General features: G+C 44.0%; 1 long non-coding RNA gene across 1 annotated transcript in view; it reads left to right on the forward strand.

Moving 5' to 3' along the window:
• Positions 1–21,717: 21,717 nt before the first annotated feature.
• LOC102167058 (uncharacterized) overlaps positions 21,718–23,587 on the forward strand; it is a 214,061-nt gene continuing 212,191 nt past the window's right edge. The window contains exon 1 of the long non-coding RNA XR_014831187.1: positions 21,718–21,851. This is a non-coding gene — a long non-coding RNA (uncharacterized LOC102167058). The remainder of the gene's footprint in view (positions 21,852–23,587) is intronic.

Raw genomic sequence — 23,587 nt, forward strand, 5'->3', positions numbered from 1 at the left:
GCTCCTCAGAGAGTTGAGAGCCTTTCATGGCCAATGGCTATTAAGAAAATGGGGATGCATACAACTACAAGGAAGTGAATTCTGCCAACAATTTGAATGGACTTGGAATTGTATTCTTCTCCAGTCAAGCCTTTGGATGGGGTTGTAGACTGACTGATACCTTAATTGCAATCTTCTGAGAGCCTGAGTAGAGACCCAGTTTCACCCCACCTGGGCTCTGAACCCATGGAGACTGTGAGATTGAAATTGTATGTTTTTGTTGTTTTTTTTTTTTTTTTGCATGTGAAAGTTCCCAGGCCAGGGATCAAATCCACACCACAGCAGTGACCTGAGCCAAAGCGGTGACAATGCCAGATCCTTAACCCGCTGAGCCACTGGGGAGTTCCTGTATATTGTTTTTTTTTTTTTTTTTGCTATTTCTTTGGGCCGCTCCCGCGGCATATGGAGGCTCCCAGGCTAGGGGTCTAATCGGAGCTGCAGCACCCGGCCTATGCCAGAGCCACAGCAACGCAGGATCCGAGCCGCGTCTGCAACCTACACCACAGCTCGTGGCAACGCCGGATCATCAACCCACTGAGCAAGGGCAGGGATCGAACCCACGACCTCATGGTTCCTAGTCGGATTCGTTAACCACTGCGCCACGACGGGAACTCCCCTGTATATTGTTTTAAGCCACTAAAATTTTGGTGATTTATTACATAATACTAGAAGACTAATACAGTAGGCATTTCTTTCTTTTTTGGTGGGGGCATGGGCACACCTGCAGCATGCAGAGGTTCCTGGGCTAGTGGTTGAACCTGTGCCACAGCAGCGACCCAAGCCACTGCAGGGATAATGCCAGATCCCTAACCCACTGTGCCACAAGGGAGCTCCATTAGGTATATCTTAAATGTTGGTCATATGTAATTTAAATTTAATTTACTTTAATCAGGGACCTAGAGTACTAAAGTGAATCTTCACTAAAGTTTTGGTCAGTTTTGAGAATGTGGACATCTTAGAGAGTTGCTGTTTTTCTTTGAGCCTTCCACCCATTCCATCAGCTTCACACACTGCCAGGGTTTCCATAAATACCAACCTCTGATTATCTGGAAATGGGAAGTGAGATCCTCTCCAGCCATCATTCAGCATTTTTGGGAGATAGAAAGGATAAAATTGATGTTGAAACGAGACCACCATCATTTTCTCAGTCTGCTCACTGTGTACAGAGCTCAGGATGATTAGAAAATGTGAAACACATGTGAACGGCTCATACCCCTTTAGTTAAATCACATTTACATAGATCAGTTTTCCCAGAGGATAGAAGTTAGCTGAACCTAAGTAATTAAAAAAAAAAAACAACAAAAAAAAAAAAAACAAAAAAACCCCAACCAAACACAGAACTAGAACCTTTTGCAAAGCCAAAAAACATGGATGAGTTAAACCCTATCAGATGTAATGGTTTGTTTTGAGAAGTGTTTAGGTTTGTTGTCTATATGTATGCTTTTTTTTTTTTTTTTTTTTTTTAAGGCAGATATAAAAGCAGAACTTGCAAGATCTTCAGCTGCTGAGGTAGAAACTCAGTACATGGGGTTTAATTCCATCAAAGCGGTCGATACCATCAGATCACTGCTGACCCAGGTCAGGGATGAGCTGCTGGCTCTACATTACATTCCAGAGCCACCTCAGAGGCTGCGGCCACAGAGGGGCTCTGGATGTGGCCGAAGACAAAACTGGACCAGCCCTGGCCTGGATGTTTCACCAAGGACTAGGACCTTGAAATACCACCTTAGGGGACCCTCCTTGCTGCTCTGCCCTGTGGAGAAAGGAACAAACTTTTTGATCCTGCAACATTTCCAATGTCATTTGCCCTTGGCTAAATGTAGCTTCCTGTTTCTAAGAAAAGAGGCTGTAAGAGCCTTTTGAAGGCCTCACAGACGGTCTCAGAAGGCTTCATGGGCAGCAAACAACTCTGAGCAAACAACAATTTGATGAGTTAAGTGTAAACGGATCAGAGACATATGGATTACATTTTTGGGGAAATACACATGGGTTTACAATGTAAAGCAGGGCAGTGGCGGAGGGGGGAGTGGAGAAGGGAATGCTTGGAAAAATGTGGTTTGGGTCTTGCCAGTTGCAAAATGTTTGAAACAAATAATGTGAGATGTTTTGCCCAGCGTAGAGCGTGGCTGGATTCACCGTTTCCTTCTATTTATGTGTCATTTTCAGGCTCGGCGTGCAATGCCAGTGCTGGGTCTTGGGTAGGTTTTTAAAAATGCAGTTATTTAGAAGGCTCATTGCTTGTGATTTCTGTGTATCCTCTGAGTGTGAAGGGCGAGGTGGCGGGGAAGAACTGGACCTTGAGGAACAGTTCTCTGCCTCTAGGCTACACTACTCCTAAACCTGTCTGGTATATTTCCACTTGGGGAGGGTCCCAGTCCAGGCCGAGCTAGTGAGCAGATGTGGCAGCAGATTTGAGAAAGTTACTTAATCTCAGTCTTTCCAGCTGTGAAATGGGGTTCATGGGAGGTGAGATGCTGGATGGTGTACTGTTAGGAATGTGGACTCAGGAGGCGTATTCCTGGCATACTGTGGTCTTATTTCCTTCCTTCCTTTCTTTCTTTTTTTTTTTCTTTTTTTTTTTTTGTCTTTTTGCTATTTCTTGGGCCACTCCCGCGGCATATGGAGGTTCCCAGGCTAGGGGTCGAATCGGAGCTGTGGCCACTGGCCTGCGCCAGAGCCACAGCAACGCAGGATCCGAGCCGCGTCTGCAACCTACACCACAGCTCACGGCAATGCCGGATCGTTAACCCACTGAGCAAGCGCAGGGATCGAAACCGAAACCTCATGGTTCCTAGTCGGATTCGTTAACCACTGCGCCACGACGGGAACTCTTTCTTTCCTTCTTTCTTTCTTTCTTTTTTTGTTTCTTTCTTTCTTTCTTCTCCCTTTCTCTCTTTCTTTCTCTTTCCTTCCTTCCTTCCTTCTTTCTTTCTTTCTTTCTTTCTTTCTTTCTTTCTTTCTTTCTTTCTTTCTTTCTCTCTTTCCTTTCTTTCTTCTCCCTTTCTCTCTTTCTTTCTCTCTTTCTTTCTCTCTCTCTTTCTTTCTTCTCCCTTTCTCTCTTTCTTTCTTTCTTTCCTTCTTTCTTTCCTTCTTTCTTTCTTTCTTTCTTCTCCCTTTCTCTCTTTCTTTCTCTTTCCTTCCTTCTTTCTTTCTTTCTTTCTCTCTCTCTTTCTTTCTTTCTTCTTCCTTTCTCTCTTTCTTTCTCTCTTTCTTTCTTTCTTCTCCCTTTCTCTCTTTCTTTCTCTCTTTCCTTTCTTTCTTTCTTTCTTTCTTTCTTTCTTTCTTTCTTTCTTTCTTCTCCCTTTCTCTCTTTCTTTCTCTTTCCTTCTTTCTTTCTTTCTTTCTTTCTTTCTTTCTTCTCCCTTTCTCTCTTTCTTTCTCTTTCCTTCTTTCTTTCTTTCTTTCTCTCTCTCTCTTTCTTTCTTTCTCTCTTTCCTTCCTTCTTTCTTTCTTTCTTATTTTCTTTCTTTCTTTCTTCCTTCCTTCCTTCCTTTCTTCCTTTCTTTCTCTCACGGCCACACCTGCAGCATAGGGAAGTTCCCAGGCTAGGGGTTGAATCTGAGCTCCAGCTGCTGGGCTACACCAGCAATGTCAGATCCAAGTCATGTCTACAGCCTCTGCCACAGCTCAGGACAATGCTGGATGCTTAACCCACTGAGTAAGGCCAGGGATCGAACTTGTATCCTCAGGGAAACTATGTCGGGTTCTTAACTCACTGAGCCACAATGGGAATGCCTTATTTTCTCTGTTACTTTGAAAATTTTCTTTATCGAAGATGCATTTAGAATTTATTTTAACTATATGCTGTCCCATTTGGTCTGTCACTGCTCTAAACTACATCAGACATGCATGAGTGGCAGGAACGAAAGTAGTTGGGTGTGAGTTTCTTTCTGTGAATTGAGTAGTTTGAGATGCAGTAGTCAGAATGGTTTCCTCCAAGCCCTCTTTTTCTTTTTTTCTTTTCTTTTTGTCTTTCTAGGGCCACACCCGCGGCATATGGAGGTTCCCAGGCTGGGGGTCCATTTGGAGCTGTAGCCACCGGCCTACATCAGAGCCGCAGCAACTCGGGATCCGAGCCACGTCTGGGAACTATACCACAGCTCATGGCAATGCCAGATCATTAATCCACTGAGCGAGGCCAGGGATTGAACCCTTGTCATGATGCTAATCAGATTTGTTAACCGCTGAGCCATGATGGGAACTTCCCTCTTTTTCTTTATTTACTATGCTACCTGGTTGGTGACTATTTTCTCCAGCTGCAAACAATTTGCAAAAATTGTAAACTATGTAACTTCTCTCATCTCTGGAAGTGTGACTAGAGCCTGGAAAATAACCAGTTGTCATCGGATTTGAAAACTTGCGGAGAGGGTGTTCTTGCTGGTTGCCTCATGGCTGATACTTCTCAGGCGATAGATGAGGGTTTGTAATTATTTGCACCTCCACTTTCTCATCTGTAAAATGAGCAGGTTGCTTTACATTTCATGCTGTGTTCCTTGAAGCCCTGGGTGTGGCTAGAGGACTCCCTGGGAGTTCGGGATGGAGAGGCCATGGAGTCTAGGTCCCCTGTATCTCAACTAGCAAAGAGCCACCTATGTCTATTTTATATCTTTGGTTCTTGTGGTAGGTTGGATTACTGGTCAGCCAATTATTACTCCCTTTTCGCTTCCCTTTGGAGTAACTGGTACATTTCTGTGCTACTGATTTGGGGCTTGGCCATGTGACTTACTTTGACCAATGGAAGATAAGAGGATGTGATGAAATCAGAGGCTTTCGATGCACTTGCCTAGTTTGGCTCCTACACTGGTTTGTGCTCTTCCATTTATTACGAGAACATGCCCAGAGGTAGCCACTGGTTCAAGAAAATGAAATTTACGTGAGCAGACTTAAACTCAACTTAGAGCCTGAAGCAGAACTTCCCCAGCCAAGTCCCTCCCAGAACACCTTACTGTCAACCTACAGATCTGTAAGCAGAGAATAAATTTGTTAGAAGCATTCTATTTAGGGATGGTTTGTTACATAGCATCATCATTGCAGTCATAGCTAATACAGCTGACAAATACTTTTTAGTCAATAATCGAATCCTTCGGTTCAAAACCAAGTTTGAAAGCACTGGCTTTGCTGATTCCTATGGTCTTTCTCTGGGTGTATTTAGGAGAGAGAGGGAGAAAGAAAAAGTTTTGAAAATGAGAAAAATCTTGTTGAAAGAAAGAAGATGAGAGAAACTGTAAGCTCTTCTTTTTGAGGGAAGAGGGGCTTGTTAGGGAGCAGGCAACTGAGGTGGGTGCATCCATAGTTAAAGCATGTTTTATTTCTTCTTTGAATCCTCAAGTAAACAGGTTTCTCCCCTGGAATTATTTCACACTGTTATATTATTTTGTCCTTTTTTTGGTGTGTGTTCCATGTGCACAACCTCTGAAATCCCAGGAAGAAGGTAAAAGAATAACATTGCACATAGCCCTGGGTTTATTTCAGGATGCACCATTCGCTTGGGCTTAACCTCACGCTGACCTTTCTGATTCCAGATGAGACAGCAAATCTTTGCTAACAGATTCAAAATCCTACTCTGAAGGAACAGAAACAGCTTACTTCCCCAGCCGAAGATGTTTTCCATCCTCATTATTTGTGTTTGTGGTCACAAATGAGGTTCCAGGGAGATAATTCTGAGGCATTCCTAGACTACTTTCCTGCTGGAGTGCATGTGTAGATACCCTGGGGTCTTAAACAATTGGCACCCCACCTGAACCTCTGGATATATTAGCTGCAGTATGGAGGGAGCAGGAAGGTTTTAGACTATTTTCAAGCTCATTTTGCTCTAGCCCTTTGCAACATGGTTTCATTTTATCCTTAAAGTTTTGAGAGCATCTCAAACATAAAACCATTGTCTAAAGCTCATAAAAAGGGATATTTGGATACCCTCTGTTCTAAGGAATAATTAAAGGGTTATCAGATCATGTTTGAAGGTAGACAGCCTCTCCATGAATGAAAACATTTTGCATCACATCATAAAAGGGTCGTTCTCTTCCCCAGAAAAAGCCTTTGGGATGTCAGCATGAGGCGGGCAGGCTAGGCTATGTCCATGGCAGGGGCTAGGTTTGAGGCCATCTCTGCCATCAGCCTGTACTCAGGTTATGTCTTACACTGATGGTCATCTGAATTTGGGTATCAGGTGATTCGCTTGCTTGTTTGTACTTTGAGGACAGCAGAAACTGCTTAATATTTAATGCCAGAAATTGTGCACAGGGAATTCTGCTGTCATGCTCAAGAGGATCGGAATCTAGGACCCACAGTACCATGTGGGGCTTGAGGGACAGTTTATGTTTGGTCAACCCATGAATAGCTAGCCAAAAATTTACCACTAATTGTATTTACTGAGTGCTGGAAAATTTTATAATAAAAGCCTTTTTCTGGAAACCTCGAAAAAAAAAATAATAAAAGAGTACATACCTACCCAGCTAATAGAAAGGGAAGATAGAATTTAAAAAGACATAATCAATTTAGATAAAGGCAAGACAAAGAGGAAGGTGGGATGTTTAAATCTGAATGAGTCAATTATTACATTAAGTGTTAATGAACTAAATATTACGTATGAAAGATAAAGATTGTCAGACTGAATAAGAAAGCAAAACCTAAGTATGTGCACCTGACAGTGACATGCCTCAAAATAAGGTGTCTATAAATGTCTATAAATGTTGCTCTTTCTGAAAGCAGCATGGTGGTATGTAATAAGAGTCATAAGCTTGTTCATACTCTTTGATCTTATGACTCCTTATAATAGATAGTTAAGACCTCAGGGTCTGGAGTGAGATGGGCCTGAGTTCAAATCTCATCTCTGCCCTGTACAGGCTGTGTGACCTTGGGCAAATGATAATCCTTTGCTTTTTCATCTGTAAAATGAAGGTAATTAGTACTTTTCCCAAAAGGATTTTGTGAAAAGTCAGTGATATTTGGGGTATAAAGTGCTTGGCACAGAACCTGGCATGTGATCAATAAATATTAGCTTTTATAATCACTGCTGCTGCTGCTGCTGCTTTTTATTGTCAGGGAAATAATTATATCGGGGATATAAATTAGATAAAGAAAATTGTTGCATCCCTTAAAATGTTTATTGCATCATGTCTCTAGCCGTAAGAAATTAGAGGCAATCGAAATATCTCATTCATTCGTTCAATCATTCGATTCAACAAATATTTTTTGAGATCCTGTTATGTGCTAGGCATGTTTCCCACTGTTTGGGGAAGATCCCTGCTTTTGTGATGGGAAGTGTATAGCTAACCTATGGGGCCATTCCTCAACAGAATGTTTTGTAACTATTAAAAAAACAGCAACGGAGACATGGAACATTGTAGTATTAGTAAAATCAAAAAGCAGAAGAGGAAAACATAGATGCCTTAACATATGTATGGGTGGACAGAGACTAAAATGGAACATTTGAAAATGAAAATGGTTGAAAGAGTGATGGGATCATGTGTTTTGTTTTTCAATAATATATGAAATGTTTTTACAATATTATGAAAAAAATTTATATAAGTAACTGAGAAAAGCGAATTGGCACAAGAAAAGGCTCTTATGGTTTCAGAATCAAAGTGCAGCCTGTAGGCAGAAGAGGAAATTGCCTACATATCAGGGAAGGAAAATTTGCTGTTTCAAAACAGAAATGACTGTTGCAGCTTCCCTGTGTGCTGGGATCAGTCGGTTTCATGCCAGGGGAAGGCGGTTCTTTGTCAAGGAAACTTTATTAAGCAGATGAGAAAGAGGCCCTGGAGCCACTTGGAAGGGAGTAGTTCAGACTTAAACATGTCTATATAATAAAGTAACAGAAATTTTCCATTTTCCCTTGGCAGTTTGGGGAAAGAGGGAGACAGAGGGATTTGCAGCCTGCAAAACAGGGAGAAGAGCAAGAAAGGATCCAGGTAGCGAGGGTGAGAGTGGGGGGGACAGAATAGCAGCTTTAAGAACACTGATGACTGATATTCAAGTTTTAAGCTCTTTTCTGTTCTGTTTTTTTTCCCAGCTTCAGTCAAAATATGATTCTGCCCCGCAGTGATGTTCCATCATTTGGGGGATGAAGCGGGGAGGGGTAATGTCTGAGGGGAGGGGACCACACGCAGGTGCACAGAGAAAACCGTAAGTGCGGGAGGCAAGATGGTGAGCAGGGACCAGGGAATCCCTGGAAGGGAGACTTTAAAGTGTGAGGAGACCAGGAGACCAGGCGTCCCCCTCCACCATGTACTCCCTTCGAAGGCCGGAGGAGGGCACTGTGTTCTCCTGGGATCGGGACTCAGGCCATCTTGTCTGGATAGTAAAAGGAGGCTGGTGCCATAGAATGGACATTCAGGAGTCACATACACAGTGTGATCTGAGGGGTCCTGGCCAGAGGTTACCTTTTGCATATTCACCCTTCTAGGACCCTTGAATTGCTTCATTGCCATCATCAGCAATACAGTCTTTTGGCCAGTGGACACCATGCTACTTAGTAGTCCTGCTCTTTTAGATGCAGCATCATCTGGGAAAAGTCCTGCCTTTCCATGAAGGCTTTAGGGACAATGGGTTTGGCAGATCATTTAGCCACTTGGGCAGGAGGTTGGGCAGGGAGAGGGTGGGGAGGGAAGGAGTGATAAACACACAAGTAAGGGTGATTCCAGGGCCCTGAGGCCAGGCAGTGTAGGGTGGAGGTGGTGGCGGTTGGAGGGATGGAAAAATGAGGAATGGTGTCTAGACCCTGACTCCTGCTCCCAGGGGACCTTGTGACAATGGCCCTTTTAGGGATGGTGCCCAACTTAAAGGCTTCTAGAATAGTAACCTCATGTGGCCTTGGTGTGCCATGGTTGTGGTGGGTGGGAGCCATCTGCCTCAGGTGCAGGCTCTGGGGTAGAGGCGGGGCAGTGCATTGTCTGTAGAGAATTTAAAAATAGTAATAGAACAAAGGGCTTTTTATTATCATCATGTGCCAACAGTTCCAAACACTGTGGTGATGGAGGACCCCTCCCTGCTGCGACAGCCAGGTCGGGCTACCCCTGCCCCCTGGTCCACCGCCGCCTCTGTGGGATGGGGAGCAGCCAAGGGCAGGGGGGGAACCCAGAAGGGGCACGTGCAGGAAGGAAACCCAGATTCCTCCACCTGATAAATGAGAGGCTTCTCAGGACTCAACTTGAAAAACATGAACCTGGCCCAGGGCGAGCCAGGAAAATCCTCGGAGGACGGCAGCTGAGCAGAGGTTAGGCAAACATCGTACCAAGCCGATGGCAGCTTGGAAAGGAGGCAGCTCACATCCTCTGTGAGTGCTCAAGATTAGTGTCTTTTCAGAAGAAACAAAGGACCTAATCTCAGCTGTGGTAGGAGAGCAGGCTAGCGCCTCTTTGGTGAAAAATCACAAGCCCAGCAATATTTGGAAGATTTTGAGAGAAGGTCTAAGAAAAACTGGAAAAGGAGCAATTGGCCATCATTCGGAAGCCTGGGGCAGCCCTCAGGGCTGGGAGGAGGCCCAGATCCCTTCTTTTATTTATTTATTTAAATTTTATCAGAGTGTAGTTCACTTACAATATGGTGTTTGTTTCAGGTGTACAGTAAAGTGAATCAGCTACACACACACACACACACACACACATTCTTTTTCAGATTCTTTCCTCCTAGACACTGTTATAGAGTATTGAGTAGATTTCTCTGTACTGTGTAGTGTCTTTATTACTTATTGATAGTGTGTATAGTAGCATGTATTTACCAATATAGAGGTATATTTTTATTCTTTTTTAAATTAAAGTACAGTTGATTTATAATGTTGTGCCAATTTCTGGTATACAGCAAAGTGACCCAGTCAGACATACATATGCAATTCTTTTTCTCATACTATCTTCCACCATGGTCTATCCCGAGACTGGATATAGTTCCCTGTGCTATACAGTTGGACCGCATTGCTTATCCATTCTAAATGGAATAGTTTGCATCTACCAACCCCAGACTTCTAAATCCTAGTGTGTTTAAGAATGGAAGCTGGTAAAGTTTTGATCATCTGTTCCCAAAGTGTGGTCCCCCCACCAACAGCATCAGCATCAGCATCACTTGGGATCTTGTTAGCAGTGCAGCTTCTCAGGCTCCACCCCAGACCTGCCAAGTTAGAAACTCTGGGGCTGGGGACAGCAATCTGTTTTAATAAGCCCTCCTAGTGGCTCTGATGTCTGACAAAGTTTGAGAACCAGATTCACGGCACACTCTGGGATTTGGTTTTCTCTGAGAGGTGGTGGCAGCAAACCTCCCCCTCCTCTCCCTCAATCCGGGCACCAGAGGCTTGTGGGGCTGTGAGAGTGGTTGATAGGACAGGACCAGGGAAGAAGACAGGGGTGAGTTGTTTTGTGTGTGTGTGTGTATGTGTGTGTGTGTGTGTGTTTTTTAATTCGTGAGTAGCATTAGTTAGCCACTGGATCTATGGACTACATTAGGAAGAATTCCAAAGAAAGACACCTCACTAATTCTGTTCCTGTCTCAGTCTTCTTAGGTTTGGAAAATTTAATCTAAGGGTTTTATCCAATCCTTAATTTGGGGCAAGTTCTTTCAAGTGTCTAACGAAATCCCTTTTACTTCACGGGCAAATCTTGAGGGAATGCAGCCCTAGAAACGATGGCTTTGATCACAGGGTTTTTGATCTCCACGTTCATAGAAAGATGGGGAAATGAGAGGGGCCCAGGCAGCTCTGTGTATAGGGAACACTCCTGGTCACCCGGCGAGGCCCTGAGGCATGAGAAGTGGCCAGTATCATCAGACTGTGTTGGCTGCATAACAAGCCAGGAAGCACATCGGTTTTGAGAGTCCAACAGAGTTAACAGGTGGCTTCAGATAAGCTCAATGACCTTGGGCAAGTTCTGAATCGATCCTGAGTCTCCATTTGCTTGTGTCAGAACTGGGGTTCAACCCTATCTGGTCATGGTGTGTGATTTTTTTGATATGTTGTTGGATTCGGTTGGCTAAGATTTTGTTGAGAATTTTTGCATCTATATTCATCAAAGATATTGGCCGATAGTTTTCTTTTTTGGTGTTATCTTTGTCCGGTTTTGGAATTAGGGTGATGGTGGCATCATAGAATGTCTTTGCGAGTATTCCTTCTTCTTCAACCTTTTGAAAAAGTTTAAGGAGGATGGGCACCAGATCCTCTTTGTATGTTTGATAGAATTCACTTGTGAAGCCATCTGGTCCTGGAATTTTATTTGTAGGGAGTGTTTTTATGACTTCTTCAATTTCGTTTCTAGTGATTGGTCTTTTCAGTTGGTCTGTTTCTTCTTGATTCAGTTTTGGCAGGCTGTGAGATTCTAGAAAATTGTCCATTTCTTCCAGATTGTCAAATTTGTTGGCATATAGTTGTTCGTAGTATTCTCTTATGGTTTTTTGTATTTCTGCAGTATCTGTTGTGATTTCTCCTTTTTCATTCATAATTTTGTTTATTTGAGTTCTTTCTCTCCTCTTCTTAGTGAGTCTAGCCAGGGGTTTGTCAATTTTGTTTACCTTTTCAAAGAGCCAGCTCTTAGTTTTATTAATTTTCTGTATTGTTTTTTGAATTTCTATTTTATTGATTTCCTCTTTGATCTTTATAATTTCCTTCCTTCTGCTGACTTTAGGTCTTTTTTGTTCTTCTTTTTCTAATTCATTTAGGTGGAGGGTTAAGTTGTCAATTTGGGATCTTTCTTCTTTTTTGAGAAAGGCCTGTATTGCTATAAATTTCCCTCTGAGCACTGCTTTCACAGCATCCCATAGATTTTGAGAGGTTGTGTCTTCATTATCATTTGTCTCAAGGTATTTTTTAATTTCCTTCTTGATTTTCTCATTGACCCATTGGTTTTTTAGTAGCATGTTGTTTAGTCTCTATGTAGTAGGTTTTCTTCCAATTTCTTTTCCCATGGTTGATTTCTAGTTTCATGCCACTGCAGTCAGAGAAGATACTTGAAATAATTTCTATGTCCCTAAATTTATTGAGGTTAGCTTTGTGTCCCAATATGTGGTCGATTCTTGAGAATGTTCCATGTGCACTTGAGAAGAATGTGTATTCTGATTTTTTTTTTGGATGTAGTGTCCTGAAGATACCAACAACATGTCAAAAAAATCATACACCATGACCAGGTAGGGTTCATCCTAGGTTCACAAGGATGGTTCAACATACTCAAATCAATCAACATCATACACCACATTAACAAAAGAAAAGTCAAAAATCATATGGTCATCTCAATAGACGCAGAAAAAGCATTTGACAAAGTCCAACATCCATTCATGATCAAAACTCTTGCCAAAGTGGGTATAGAGGGAACATTCCTGAACATGATCAAAGCCATTTATGGCAAACCCACAGCAAATATAATACTTAATGGAGAAAAACTGAAAGCCTTCTCACTCAAATCTGGAACAAGACAGGGATGCCCACTCTCACCACTGCTCTTCAACATAGTTTTGGAAGGCCTAGCCACAGCAATTAGACAAACAAAAGAAATAAAAGGCATCCATATAGGAAGAGAAGAGATCAAACTGTCACTGTATGCAGATGACATGATACTATACATAGAAAACCCTAAGGACTCAACCCCAAAACTACTTGAGCTGATTAATAAATTCAGCAAAGTAGCAGGATATAAGATTAACATTCAGAAGTCAGTCGCATTTCTGTACACAAGCAGTGAAATATTAGAAAAGGAATACAAAAATACGATACCTTTTAAAATTGCACCTCAAAAAATCAAGTACTTTGGAATACACCTGACCAAGGAGGTAAAGGACTTTTTATGCCGAGAACTATAAAACTTTAATCAAAGAAATTAAAGAAGATGTGAAGAAATGGCAAGATATTCCATGTTCATGGATTGTAAAAATCAACATTGTAAAAATGGCCATACTACCCAAAGCAGTCTACAGATTCAATGCGATCCCTATCAAATTATCCATGATATTTTTTACAGAACTAGAACAAACAATCCAAAAATGTATATGGAACCACAAAAGACCCAGACTTGCCAAAGAAATCCTGAGAAACAAAAACCAAGCAGGGGTGTAACTCTCCCAGACTTCAAGCAATATTACAAAGCCACAGTCATCAAAACAGTGTGGTACTGGTCTCAAAATAGACAGACAGACCAATGAAACAGAATAGAGAATCCAGAAATAAACCCTGACACCTATGGTCAATTAATCTTTGAAAAAGAAGGCAAGAGCATAATATGGGAAAAAGAAAGTCTATTCAGCAAGCATTGCTGGGAAACCTGGACAGCTGCATGCAAAGCAATGAAATTAGAACACACCCTCACACCATGCACAAAAATAAACTCCAAATGGCTGAAGGACTTAAATATAAGACAAGACACCATCAAACTCCTAGAAGAGAACATAGGCAAAACACTCTCTGACATCAACATCGTGAATATTTTCTCAGGTCAGTCTCCCAAGGCAACAGAAATAAGAGCAAAAATAAACCAATGGGACCTAATCACACTGACAAGCTTTTGCACAGCAAAGGAAACCAAAAAGAAAACATAAAGACAACTTACACAATGGGAGAAAATAGTTTCAAATGATGCAATGGACAAGGGCTTAATCTCTAGAATATATAAGCAACTTCTACAACTCAACAGCAAAAAAACCAATCACCCAGTGGAAAAATGGGCAAAAGACCTGAATAGACTCTTCTCCAAGGAAGAAATACAGATGGCCAGCAAACATATGAAAAAATGCTCAACGTCGCTGCACCCGCATGTTCATTGCAGCACTATTCACAATAGCCAAGACATGGAAACAACCCAAATGTCCATCGACAGATGATTGGATCTGGAAGATGTGGTATATATACACAATGGAATACTACTCAGCCATAAAAAAGAATGACATAATGCCATTTGCAGCAACATGGATGGAACTAGAGACTCTCATACTGAGTGAAATGAGTCAGAAAGACAAAGACAAATACCACATGATATCCCTTATAACTGGAGTCTAATATATAGCACAAATGAACATCTCCACAGAAAAGAAAATTATGGACTTGGAGAATAGACTTGTGGCTGCCCGATGGGAGAGGGAGGGAGTGGGAGGGATCGGGAGCTTGGGGTTATCAGATACAACTTGGAATAGATTTACAAGGAGATCCTGCTGAGTAGCATTGAGAACTCTGTCTAGATGCTCATATTGCAACAGAACAAAGGGTCGGAAAAAAAAAAATGTATACATGTAAGAGCAACTTGATCCCCACGCTGTACAGTGGGGGAAAAAAAAGTACTGGGATTCACTCAGCAGAGCACTGTGCACAGTCTCGGGGGTGAGAGTGTGATGTGCTTGTTTATTAGGACCGAAGGTAGGGGAGCGGCAAGCAGGGGGTCAGACTGGGAGGGGGCACCCACTACAGCTGGGGTTCTTTTCTACTTTGAACAATTTGAATTTCACCCTGAGGGTCTTCACGTGTAGAGTTACCCCAGTGTACACAGTGAGAAGAGCGACTTCATGTGTTGATTTAAACACCCAGGATATAGGGGTGGGATGGTGCAGTCATGTCTCTAAGGCTTTCTCAGAGTCTTCAATGAAACTGTCTCAGTTTTTGCAATTTTTTTTTTTTTTTTGTCTTTTGTCTTTTTTTTAGGGCCAAATCTGTGGCTTGTGGAGGTTCCCAGGCTAGGAGTCCAGTCGGAGCTGTTGCCGCCAGCCTACACCAGAACTACAGCAACACCAGATCCCTAGCCGTGTCTGTGACCTACACCACAGCTCATGGCAATGCCGGATCCTTAACCCACTGAGCGAGGCCAGGGATCGAACCTGTAACCTCATGGTTCCTGGTCGGATTTGTTTCCCCCTGTGCCATGACCAGGAACTCCAGTTTTTGCAGTCTTGTCACCACAAATGGTGTTGCCCTTGATGAAGGCTGCGAGCTTCTGGTGGGCAAATGCAGCCCATGCTCTGTGCTGATGAGGGTCTGGGTCAGCAGGGCTGTGTCTCAGAGGACCCATTAGACAGAGGGCAGATGGGGGTCATCTGAGGTCACTGGGTTAAAGGCACCTGGGAGAGGCCAGGTTGTTGGCCAAGGTGGGCCCTTGTTCATGCATCTGTTCCCACGGACTGCCTGCCACATGTCAGACACTGGCTCATAAGACAGGAGAGATCCCATCCTCAACTTGCTCACAGTCCAAGGTGGCCCCTGGCCAGAGTTGTCAAAAAGTCTGTGGTCTGTGTGTGAAAATGACCTTAGAAGCGTTTTTTGGCCTTCTGGGGTGTGCCTCTCCCCAAAGATGTCTGTGTCCTTAGCTCTGATTCCCGTTGCACTTCTTGTCATGGCAAAAGGAGCTGTGTAGATGTGATTAACTTAAGGACCTGGAGTTGGGGTGATTCTTCTTCCTTTTTTTTTTTTTTTTCTTTTTGGGCAGCCCCAAAGCATATGGAATTCCTGGGCCAGGGATCTGATCCTAGCCACAGTCTCAACCTAAGTGCAGTTGCAGCAACGCCAGATTCTTAACCTGCTGACTGTGCTGGGCTGGGGATCAAACCTGAGTCCCAGAGCTCCCAAGACCTCACTGATCCCATTGTGCCGCAGTGGGAACTCTGGGGCAATTATTCTGAGTTTTCTTTTTTCTTCCTTCCCCCCTTCCTTCCTCCCTCCATTTCTCTCTCTCTTTCTCTCTCTCTTTCTTTCTTATTCTAAGTTTTCTGTGGGGGCTCAATTGAATCACAAAGGTCCTTAAAAGTGGAAGAGGGAGACAGAAGAGATTCAGAAGGTGGTGTTTCTGTGGAAGAAAAGTGGTGCCATGTGAGGAGGATACAGCCTGCTGTGGCTGACTCTGAAGATGAGCTGAGGAGTGAGGCCAGTAGCCAAGGAATGCAGGCAGCTTCTAGAAGCTGCAGAAGGCAAGGAAACAGATTCTCCTTTAGAGCCTCCAAGACAAAATGCAACCTAATCTTGCCTTGATTTTAGCCCAGTGACACCTGTGTCCAATGCCTAACTTACAGACGTGTAAGATAATAAATTTGTGTTGTTGTAGGCCACTGCATTTGCAGTAATTTTTTTTACAGAAGCCATAGAAATCATAAACGAGGCTCTGGGACTGTAATCAGGCCAATGCTGCCCATTTGTCACCAACTCTCAGAAGGGTCCCACAGTTTCTGCACCTGAAGTCTTGGGTTGGAATGTGGGGCTGACTGAGAGACTGGCTTCACTGAATCTCTGGAGGTCCTGGGTTGGGTGTGGTGGGACACCCAGGTCCAGAGGGCAGCGAGGCTCAGAGCCACTTGGGAAGATGCTCTTGGGGTGCCACAGAAGGTGACGGGTGGCATGGAGAGATACAGCCCCAGTGAAATTTTCCTGGTCTACCCTGGAACAAGTGGGGCAGGAGAGGCTGGGACTTGACCTAAACACTGCATCTTTTTTGGGTCTTAGGCATCCTTGCTGTCCTGGAGAGAGCACAGGACTTAGATTTGGTTCTACCCCAGCCAGATCCGGTACATGTTGGTGCAGCCTTGGGCAAATGACTGATCTCCTCCTAACCTCAGTCTTCTCACTTATAAACAGGAACTTTGCCTGGTTGTTATAAGGAGCTGTTACAACATATAAATAAGACCATATATAAAGCACCTGGCAGGAGTTCCCGTCGTGCAGTGGTTAACACGCATCCGACTAGGAACCATGAGGTTGCGGGTTGCGGGTTTGATCCCTGGCCTTGCTCAGGTGGACTGAGGATTCGGCGTTGCCATGAGCTGTGGTGTAGGTTGCAGACGTGGCACGGATCCCGCGTTGCTGTGGCTGTGGTGTCGGCCGGTGGCTATGGTTCCAATTAGACCCCTAGCCTGGGAACCTCCATATGCCGCGGGAGCGGCTCAAGAGATGGCAAAAAGACGGAAAAAAAAAAAAAAAAAAAAAAAAAGCACCTGGCACATCATGGGAGGGTGAACTTTTCTGAAGGGCTATTGTAGGGTTCTGTCCAGCTTGGAGAATGGCTGTAGAAGCGAGTGTGAATACCTTCCCACTGGCTCATGTGGGAGCTATGGCTTGTCAGAGATTTGGAGCTGCTGGGAGTGTCGCCAAGCAGGCAGTCGACTCCCCAGCCCCTTTGAAATCAGATATGCAGCTGGTCTTTTCCTCCAGGTTTGAGGGAAGGGACATGTGACAGGAAATGGTACAGCCCAAGGTATTGCTGGGTCTGGCTTCTTTGGGCCTCATTGGTGGCTCTGGTGGGGAAGGAGATCAGAACAGCTTGATGGGCCCTGGGAAACACAGCCATCTCCCTGGCCAGTGAGTCTGCAGACCACCAGGCATCTTTTGCCTCCTTCTAAGCCTCTGGAATGACCCCGCCTGGCCTTCCCATGCCGGGTCTATGTTCCTGATGTGAGCATCCTTCCATAGCCCGTGTGCTTCTGCAGGGTCTGCAAGACAGAAGACCTGATGTCCAGCCCTGACTCAGGCAGCTCTTTTGTACCTGTCACCCTGAATTAAGTGAGGGCTGTTGGGGAGGCAGCTCTAGAAATGCAGAGTCACCAAGTGAGCCTCTTTCTGAGGCTGCCACCGCCACCTCTTCTCTCTCTGTGCTCCCCACCCAGCCCGCGGCCTCAGACCCCTCAAAGCCCCTCAGTTTGACCCTCTCTCATCGGACCCCTCCCTGCCATGCTCCTGGGTAAGTGAGAGTTTACAATAGACACCCCAGAGGACTGTGCTCCAGAAACTTTCCAACTCCCTAAATTTGGGAGTAAAGTGAGACTAAGGGAATGTTTGTACAACTTCTTCATTTTCTCTTACTTCACATTTCCACCCAAGTCCAGGGTTTCTGTGCTTGCGCTCACATTGCTCGTTAAAAGCAGTTAATTACCTTTCCAACTTGCCCTGAGGTTTTATTCCTCACCTAATGGCAATTTTTCACATAGAAACACAATTTTTAAAATCACCTGCCAGAATCCCTTTGTACACGTCTTCTGTGTGGAATGGAGCTGAGTCTAGCCATGGCCGCTGTTCAGCTGGCTGGTGGGTTCCTTTCACTAGTTCCTAAGACACTTCAGCCTCAAACTGGCACCTTAACAAAGGTACAAATCACTATATTCCCTAGGACTTTGGAGCTACTTCATACAGGGAGTTTGAAATGAAATGAAATGGTACCCGGCAGTGCCCAGGGCCCAGCCTTCCCCTCTGTTCTTTTTAATCACTTCCATCCGCATTACCTAGGGGCTGGGTAGGAGAGCAACCTGATTGCTCAGCGCAAGCTAAGCCATCTCAGGAAGTTTGCTTATTAATCTGAATGAATTTTGATTTAGTAAAGGATCAAATGTGAATGAGGTTTTTTAAAATTGTTATTTGGGGCATTGTTTTTACTCTATGTACTCTGTGTACCCTTTGGGCTATGATGTTTTTTCAGGGCCACACCCACAGCATATGGAAGTTCCGGGGCTAGGGGATGAATCCGAACTGCAGCTATCAGCCTACACCACAGCCACAGCAACGCCAGATCCGAGCCTCATCTGCAGCCTGCACCACAGCTTATGGCAATGCTGGATCCTTAACCCAATGAGCAAGGCCAGGGATCGAACCCGCATCCTCATGCAACCTACTCAGGTTCATTACCACTGAGCTACAACGGGAACTCCACGTGATGTTTTTAAAAAGGTAAACTACAATGGTCATTAGGAAAAGAATACCCACTGTACAATAGAAAAAGAAAAATGAAAGAAAATTATTTGAATGTAAACTTGAAGCATTTGGAAGATTTTATTAATAAATTAATGCATATCAATAATAAATATCAATGATTAATTATATTAATTTCTAAGAAGATGGAATATAAGATTTTTGTCCCAAGCATCATTCTAGGTACTGGAGAATACGATGATGATATCAGATCTTTCTCTTTGACTCTCTAAGTCTTTCTACCCTCCTCACCATTCGTACAAATGTATCATTTAGCTCAATAATGTGGTACCTTGAACAGGTATCAGATTAACTTGGCTTTAAGTCAGTGGTTCTAAAATGGGGCAGTTTTGCTCCCTAGGGGACATGTGGCAATGTCTGGAGAACCAAACTAGATGCTCCTGGCATGTAGTGGGTCAAGGCTAAGTATACTGCAAAGCATTTTATAATACTCAGGACAGCCAGCCACTCACCCCAACCCAACAATGATTTTACGCCAAAATGTCAATAGTTCTGAGGTTGAGAACCTTGTTCTCGATTATGAATTTTCCACCTATTGAGAGCTAATATGTAAGGAGAAATGCTACTGGTATGAGTGCACTGAGCTTGGGCCCCAGAGTTAGGAACATTTGAGATTTGGCACTCTGTCTTGTAGCTATAACACCAAACCCTGTGATTTTGCCCTGTTCTTGTAAATGATAGTCTTGATTATTTGCTGAAAAAAATCCATCCCAATTAGTCCCTTCATTTGCTGTGTGACCTTGGGTAAATCACTTAAGCTCTCTGGGCCTCAATTTCCGCACATAAAATGCAACGGTTGCAAGAATTGATCTCCGAGGTATTTTTCAATTTTCACATTCTATGCCCATAAAAGTATAGGAAGCACACGAATACGGCCCTTCCTGTCCTCCAGATGCTTATGATCCAAGCTCCCTGGTCTGCCACGCCTTCAAATCAGGGTGACCTTGCCTCTTCCTTCTCCCATGACCCGATCAATTTCTGGGCCCATTTTTATAAAAAAAAAAATGATACACTCCTCAGGCCCTGGGGTTTCAAATAGCTCCTGGTTAAGTTAGGACTCAATAAATATTTCAGAGTTAAACCCAAAATAGCAACCTGGCTCCTCCCTCGTATTAAACAGATTGAAGAATTCTCCACAGTGGGAAGTGGTGGGAAAAGAATATCTCGGCAATTGAAGACATATGTGGATAGGGCGGTTTTAGCCTCTGGCTGTATCAAAGAGACAGACTCCTAAAGTGCATTCACGGATGACCTGCCGATATCAGCACTTTGGTCCAGATAAATGGAGTCAGCGGTAAAGGACACGTATGTTTGCATTTGGAGAAGAGCCTGCAGCTTCCCAGTTCCCAGTTATGACTGTGTCTACATAAGCATGTTAATAAATCACAACTCAGTACTAAGCACCGTCTTCACACGTTTAATAATCCTCTCTGACTTGAATCCAAGTCTCAGCCTGGAAACCGTTGGTCGAAACTGGCCCCTTCTGTGAAAGATAAAGTTGGTGAAATAGAAATATCCTTCTGAGAAGTTAATGGGCTTCTTGTTTACAACCAGCCACTGGAGACATTAATACAGACAGACCCACAAAAGCCGAAACCTCATCCGTAGAAATATGTGCATCTATTTATGAATTTGCTCATCGTTGGTTAGTCCTGGCCCTTAATAGTGAGCAAGGTGGGCAGAGAAGTACTGAGCCAGGAACTAGGAGAAGAGGGTTTGGAAAGGACCCGCTTGGGCCTGTTCCCATGGGCCGTTGCCCATCCAGGAGCCCATTCTCCTGCCCATCAGATTATTCTGGGCTGCTTTCCCCAAACCTGGCCCATTGTGCAGAACTCCAAGGCAAAGCTGGCACTTGGAAACCCCAGTTTCATGAATGTCTCGGTTACAGATTTCTGGTCTTAATTACAGGGTTGGAGAAGTGATGTGTGTTTTCTAAGATTAGCTTTTATACCAGCTACTGTAACTGGCTAAACTCTTGCTCTTGCAGAAGCAGCCTAGCAGCCAGAGGGAAATGACTTTCTGCGATGGGGCAAAGAGTCATCAGCGTGCTTGGGGGAAGCCTTTTCCAGAAATCCTTTTTTACTGTGTGGTTTATGTGTGCTGGCTGAGGATTTCTGACTTGGAAAGGAAAAAAGGTAAGTAAATGATAGTAGTGGGTCAGTTATATTTTGTGTGTGTGTGTGTATTTTTGCCATTTCTAGGGCTGTTCCCGCAGCATATGGAGGTTCCCAGGCTAGGGGTCTAATTGGAGCTGTAGTCGCTGGCCTACGCCACAGCCACAGCAATGCGGGATCCTTAACCCACTGAGGAAGGGCAGGGATGGAACCCTCAACCTCATGGTGCCTAGTCGGATTCGTTAACCACTGCGCCACGACGGGAACTCCATGGTCAGCTATATTTTTAAGTTCGAAAGTCAGTGATATTATGACCATGCTGAGAACTGCGGCAACCAGAGGTTTTCTTCATCCAACACCTATTATTGAGTACTTGTGCCTGTCCCTGTGCCCTGCAAAGGGGATGCAGTGGTGAACCCCCCAACATAGTCTTTGCCCCAAGGGTCTTGCAGTCTACTCTTTGACCCGTTGTTTTCATGTAAAGTATTGCAGTACAGTGTTCAGAATAGCACACGTCTCATTTATCTATTGCCACAATGACGTGTGTAACAAACTATCCCCAGGCTCAGGGATTGAAAACCTTTGGTTGTTTATTAAGCCTGTGAATTTGCAAGATGGCACTTTAGGCTGGGCTCATTTGGGCAGCGTTTCTGGTCTTGTCTGTTTGCTACTGTGATGGTCTCAAGGGGCGACCGATCTAGGATGGACTCGGCTGGGAGGTTCTTCGGGTCGCAGCTGAGTTCACTCACCTACCAGTGGGGCAGCAGATTGGCTGTTGACTGGGGCAGTGGGGAGGAGGGGCCATTGGGCCAGATGTTTCTCATCCTCCAAGAGGCTAGCCCTGGCATGTTCTCCAGGCCCTCACAGATGAGCAGCAGCAAAAGCACGTGAGTGCTTCTTTTAACGTCTTGGCTTGTATCAGGTCTGCCCAATGTTCAAAGCCAGTCACAAACTGAGAATGAAGGAGTGGGGAAATATATGCCCCTTTTGGTCAGCAGAACTGCCTAGTCCATGGCAAAGGCCGAGGATGCTGAGAGGGGTGAAGGATCGGAGCCTTTCGTGTGGTAAGTCTATCCCTATGCTGGTTGATGATATGGTCAGCATCATCTTTTTTATTAGTAGCAAAGGCTATTATATGTATCTATGGCGATTTAAATATATTCTTGCTTCTGTTTAAGGTGAAACTTCTTTTCAGTAGGAAAAAATAGCCAATAAATACTTTTTAATGAAGAAAAAATTATCGACTATTTTTCCTACGGAAGAGAAGAGCATTTCATCTTAAACTGAAGCAAGAGCATATTTAAATACTTTTTTCTTTTTGGTCTTTTTTGTCTTTTCTAGGGCCGCACCCATGGCATATGGAGGTTCCCAGGCTAGGGGTCTAATCGGAGCTGTAGCCACCGGCCTACACCAGAGCCACAGCAACTCGGGATCTGAACCATGTCTGCAACATACACCACAGCTCATGGCAACGCCGGATCCTTAACCTGCTGAGCAAGGCCAGGGATGGAACTCAAAACCTCATGATTCCTAGTCGGATTCGTTAACCACTGAGCCACGATGGGAACTCCTAAATACTTTTTAATAAAAGCTACATGGATGAAAAGAGAAGGTGGCTTCAGCAAATTTGGGATAGTGAGTGGGTTTACTGGCTATGAAAGGTGATTTGTTCACGCGTGGGATGGGGAGAGGCAGGTAAAGGTTGAAAATTAGGTTGGAAATAGATTGTGAAGGACATTGACTCTCAAGCCGAGGAATCTAGACCCTTTAATTAATGTGAGCAGTGGGGAAATATTAATATTATACTAGGGTGGAAGTTGAAAGTGACTTTGGAATTAAATAAAAGTATCTTCAAAGGAAGACCCATCTAACTGCTTGTTTTCTGCTTTTATTGAAATGCTAATGTCAGTAAGTGGATGGAAATGCTGCAGTGGGGGGGCTTGGCTGGTTCCAGACAGTTTACATGAGACAGACTCCCCCACTTTAGTCACCTGATGGGTCTAGTGGCTTTGTTCTTTTTTATAACTTCCTGCACACTTAAATATCGTACAGCTCCTGTGAATGTGTGTGGTTTTTGTTTTTTGTTTTTGTTTTTTTGGCAAAGAGGACCAGGCAAGTGTACTGATGAGTTTCTCTTCCAAATGCAGGAAAACCACCTTTAAATAAATAAAAAAATAAATTCTACCACTAGCACAGGAAGGTGGATCACTTTCTCTATGTCTCTGCACTGATCCCTAGCAGATGAAGCCCTGCCTGAATGTTCCTTTGTATGTTTATATTTCGTTCAAGTTACTTTTCAGGGTTGAGGTTCATGCTCAGTCAAACCTTTCTGGAGTTGACATTTGTAACTGAGACATAACTTTTTTTCCTTTTGTTTTTCTCCCAAACGGAAGCAATAAAATCTATTGCAATCAAGCCATGGTTCTCAACCTGGGCTGCACGTTAGAATCACCCAGGGAGCTTAAAAAAAAAAAAAAGAAAAAGAAAAATTCCATTGTCTAGAGTCTCAGAGGTTAGGGCCCAGGGAATCAGGCTTTCCTTTTTTTTCTTTTTAGGGCTGCACCTGCAGCATATGGAAGTTCCCATGCTAGGGGTCGAATCAGAGCTACAGCTACTGGCCTATGCCACAGCCACAGCCACACCATATCCAAGCCACGTCTGCAACCTACGCCACAGCTCACGGCAATGCTGGATCCTTAACCCACTGAGCAAGGCCAGGGATCAAACCCGAATCCTCATTGATCCTAGTTGAGTTCGTTAATGGCTGAGCCACGAAGGGAACTCCGGAATCAGGATTTTC

The sequence above is a fragment of the Sus scrofa genome, chromosome 16 (assembly GCF_054392235.1).
Source record: "Sus scrofa isolate SSC_HxYL_T2T_F1_AM1 chromosome 16, Sscrofa_HxYL_maternal_Yorkshire_Landrace_v2.0, whole genome shotgun sequence".
NCBI classification, from domain to species: Eukaryota; Metazoa; Chordata; class Mammalia; order Artiodactyla; family Suidae; genus Sus; species Sus scrofa.